This window comes from Salvelinus alpinus, chromosome 16, assembly GCF_045679555.1.
Source record: "Salvelinus alpinus chromosome 16, SLU_Salpinus.1, whole genome shotgun sequence".
In the NCBI taxonomy this organism is placed as follows: domain Eukaryota; kingdom Metazoa; phylum Chordata; class Actinopteri; order Salmoniformes; family Salmonidae; genus Salvelinus; species Salvelinus alpinus.
In genome coordinates this window covers 84,105-88,740 of record NC_092101.1, presented here as the reverse complement: position 1 = coordinate 88,740, position 4,636 = coordinate 84,105, and the positions used below count along the sequence as shown (strand labels likewise).

The 4,636-nt window shown below is 42.1% G+C and overlaps 1 pseudogene; it reads left to right on the top strand.

The window, feature by feature from the left end:
- The first annotated feature begins 2,998 nt into the window (after positions 1–2,998).
- Positions 2,999–4,195, top strand: LOC139541738 (UDP-GlcNAc:betaGal beta-1,3-N-acetylglucosaminyltransferase 7-like; annotated as a pseudogene).
- The last annotated feature ends 441 nt before the right edge of the window (positions 4,196–4,636 follow it).

Below are 4,636 nucleotides of genomic sequence, written 5' to 3'. Positions count from 1 at the left end.
TAAGAAAGGCTTTATAAATAAATTTGATTGAAATTTGATTCATTTGCTTGACTAGTTATAGCCATAGAACCTGGTTGGTTAGCTACCTGCAGATTCATGCAGGGTAGTAACATCATAAGTTGTGATTATGGTCCATTGTTTAGCTAGATGGCTAGCTACATGTCTTTACAAAAGACACCATGCAAGTATCCATTTCAATAGAATTCCACTTCAACTGTTGATAGAAGTACTAGCTGGTAACTTTGCTCTGGCTGTCTACTCCGATTTCAGACCATGGGTAATATAGTCTAGCTAGCTACATTTTCAGATATTACATGTTTCTAATTTTGACAGAAAGTTGTTTCATTTCAAGTGTACTGTTAGCTAGCTAACGTTAGCTGACTGGGTCACTAGCTAACATTATGTGTCTAATCTTATTCTTTTTATCTGAGACACATTTGCTTGCCTAGTTATAGCCATAAAACCTGGTTGGTTAGCTACATGCAGATTCATTCAGGGTAGTAATGTCATGAATTGTGATTATGGTCCATTGTTTAGCTAGCTAGCTAGCTACATTTCTTAAATTCTTAAATTTCTTAATTTCTTTCCACACTAATTTTGACAAAGTATTTTAATTTAAAATTATTGTACTGTTAGCTAGCTTGTTAAGGTTAGCTGGCTGGCTCGCTAACTAACGTTACGTCATGCGTTGGGATTAATTGTTTACCTAGCTAGCTATCCAGCTATATTTCTTTAAAAAGTAATCTCGTCTTAGTGTGCCAAAGCGCGGAATAACTGATGGAATTTTTGAATGCTCAACCCCCGTTGAATATGTCCAGTGTCAGTAAATGTCGGCAACAAAGCGTTATTAATTTGTTGCCAGCAGCACGGTTACAGTCACCAACGCTCTGGATAACATGAAAACTTCCTAACCAGCTCTGCTAGGGGGAGTAAAATGGTCAGAGTGACTGTGACTGTTCTCTCATTATGTGTCTGGAAGTAGCTAGCCAATGTTAGCCAGTTAGCTTGGGTGCTTGACTGTCGTTGCGAGGTCAGAGCTTTTGGAACAACCCTACTTATTTGCGCTCTGAACGCGAAACGCTCTGAATTCATGAACTGACAATCTGACAGCACAGTTGCAGTCACCAACACTCTGGATAACATAAATAACCAGCTCTGCTAGGGCGAGTAATGTTCAGTGCTCTGTTCCATCTCACTTAGATGTCTGGAAGTAGATGGCAAGTTAGTACACAACACACGGATCAACCCTTGAAGAGATGGGTGGGGCTAAGGTTTAATTAAAAGGGTGTAAAACATTGCTAAATTTATGTAGACAAAGAAGGGCTCTCCAATAGTAGTACCAAAACATTGAAAGATGGTTTTCTCAGACGTGAGTTTACAAGTTTATCAACTTTCAAAGCAGAATTACTATCCCATTGTTTCCTAAAATTCAGTGTATGTTTACCATTCTGTAGCTCTCAGTCTCTACTTTTATCCAATGTTAAAAACGGAAGTTAAAATGTTGCTAATAAGACCGAATCAAGGTGGTGAGTCAGAAATATGCCTGCAAAACATTGGTGCCTTGACAAATATCTCCATCGGTTAGAAATAAATATTATTCAAAAACCTACCCATGTGAGAAGGGGACTTTATAAACTACATTGGTGAGGTAGAGACACTTTGTTTATTCCTATCTTATGAGGTTCATGTTACTACAGTATCATTAAAGCCTGGTCCAAATTAACAAGGTGTTGAACATTCAGTACACAGTCAAAGCGATGCGTAACAATGTGAGGCAGCTCGCTGTCCTCTGCAGCACTGTCTTCCACTCCCTCAAGCCCCTTGGTTTGACGTCTCTGAATGTGCCTGCTGACATTGAGAGTCCTTCAAAATGCCACCAGAATATACATCATTTAAAAGTAATTAAACTTTTCAAACATATCCAGATAATTTACTACCGACAATGAAGGATTCCACGCCACCGTGATGCCCCCTCCCCCGGGTTCCTACCCGAGAACGAACTTATGAGGTTCTCTTCTCCCCTCACCTAGGTAGCAATCCAAATTCCCAACAGGCTATAAGATCTCTACTTTCTTCGAGCAGATGAGATTACTATTCACCAGGTTCCACATGTGTATGAGGTCCGGTGGCAGCAGCTTGTGGACCACGATCATGCTTTTAAAGAAACAGGGTTCTTGGTTAAAAGTTCCAACTGCAGGGTGTGATGACATCTTTACGTCATCACGTAATGTGTAGCATTCGCATAGTTTGTTCATACTCAATCTTTCAACATAAAGACTAGCATTCACAAATAATAATGGTTCACCAGAAGATTATTTTTTCAACATTGTCACAAGTTTTCATGCATTGGAGCTCTCACAACTCATAACTTTCCACGTTTAAAGTGATTAATCGTATATGGTCTTTAGCTGTCGTCACCTTAATTCAAAAGGTTAAGCAAATAAATGTTGTCTAGTTAATTTCCATGAAATCATATTTAAGTTGCACATTATGTCTTCTTAAGCCACCTGTCTATTTCACGTGTTTTCAGGCTATACATAAAACAGCCCAAAATTCCCCTATGGGGGTCACAAAGCATGAAGTGATGTTATAGATATATATATATATATATATGCTATAGCTTGAGAGTTTACATTTATAAGCAATTCATTGCAAGTATCAAACAATGAGCTGAGATCTGCCAGTATTTTTTCCTGTAAGAAAATGTTAGTAAATTAACATATTTTAAAGGCTTGATAGAATCATACATTTCCTAATCAATATTCTGTTTTAGATATTCGGAGCAGAATCATATCCTAATCTCTAAGGTAAATATAAAAGCATTGTAAAATGTTCCAATATGTGTGAATATGTTCTTCTGGACCAGATTTAGGGAGTGTTGCCCAAAGGCATTCTTTTAGACTATCATTATCAAAGTTAGTAATAGCTAGATGACTTTGATGTTCTCTTCATCTGACTAACAGCCCCTTTCTGCCTGTCTCTCTCCAGGATGTCCAGGATGACCACTCGGGATTGATGGAGGGTGTACAAACGAGTGTGTGTCATGTTCTTTCTGGCTGTAGTGACATTGACAGTGGTCCAGAGAGGGAGCATCGGCACTGGGGCTCCCTTCCAAATTGAGAGGCAGGCTCGCATGGAGGCTTCTTCAGAGGAAGGAGAGGACAGGGCCCTGCAGCAGAAGAAGGGTCTCTACCCAGTGACCAACACCTTTTGGAAGAACAGCAAGACCAAACAAGCTGAACCTGCGGCTGCCGCCACTGGCACCACGGAGGAGCCCAGTGTCATCCATGAGGGAGCTGGCTCCCAGACCTGGGACGTGTCCATTGCCAACTGCAGTGCCAACCTCAACTTTATCAACCAGGACTGGTTCAGGGGCCTGGAGGCCAACTTCAAGCAGTTCCTGCTGTACCGCCACTGTCGCTTCTTCCCCATGCTCATCAACCATCCGGAGAAGTGCTTGGGGGAGACCTACCTGCTCATGGTCATCAAGTCCATTGCCTCGCAGCACGATCGTCGTGAAGTGATCCGCAAGACGTGGGGCAAGGAGCAAGTGGTGGACGGCAAGAATGTGAAGAAGGTCTTCCTGCTGGGGACGGCGTCCAACGAAGCTGAGAAAGCCAACCATCAGAGGCTCCTGGAGTACGAGGACTACATCTACGGAGATATACTCCTGTGGGACTTCCAGGACAGCTTCTTCAACCTGACCCTCAAGGAGACGAACTTCCTCAAGTGGTTCTCCACCTACTGTGCCGACGTGCGCTACATCTTCAAGGGCGACGACGACGTCTTTGTCAGTGTGGAGAACATCTTTGAGTACCTGGAGGCCAGCGCCCATGTCAAGAACCTCTTCGTCGGCGACGTGCTCTTCAAGGCCAAGCCCATTCGCAAGAAGGAGAACAAGTACTACATCCCACAAGCGCTTTACAAGAAGGCCTATTACCCTCCATATGCTGGAGGTGGTGGGTTCCTCATGGATGCACCCCTGGCCAGGAGGCTCTACTGGGCCTCAGACTCTCTAGAGCTATACCCCATCGATGACGTGTTCCTGGGAATGTGTCTGGAGGTGCTGCAGGTCACGCCCATCAAGCATAATGCCTTTAAGACATTTGGCCTTGTCAAGAACAAGAAAAGTAAGCTTAACTTCTACCGGGTCAGAAACCCGGATCCGGGAGCACCCCCCACCCCCCACCAGTAAAAAAGCTGAATAGCATAGCTAGCATAGCGTCACAAGTAAATAGTAGCATCTAAATATCATTCAATCACAAGTCCAAGATACCAGATGAAAGATCCACTTCTTGTGAATCCAGCAATCATTTCTGATTTTTAAAATGTTTTACAGGGAAGACACAATATGTAAATCTATTAGCTAACCACGTTAGCAAAAGACACCATTTTTCTTTGTCCACCATTTTTTCTCTCCACCAGTAGCTATCACCAATTCGGCCAAATAAAGATATTGATAGCCACTAACCAAGAAAAAACCTCATCAGATGACATTCTGATAACATATTTATTGTATAGGATAGTTTTTGTTAGAAAAATGTGCATATTTCAGGTAGAAATCATAGTTTACAATTGCACCCACCATCACAACTCGACTAGAATAAATACAGAGAGCAACGTGTATTACCAATTT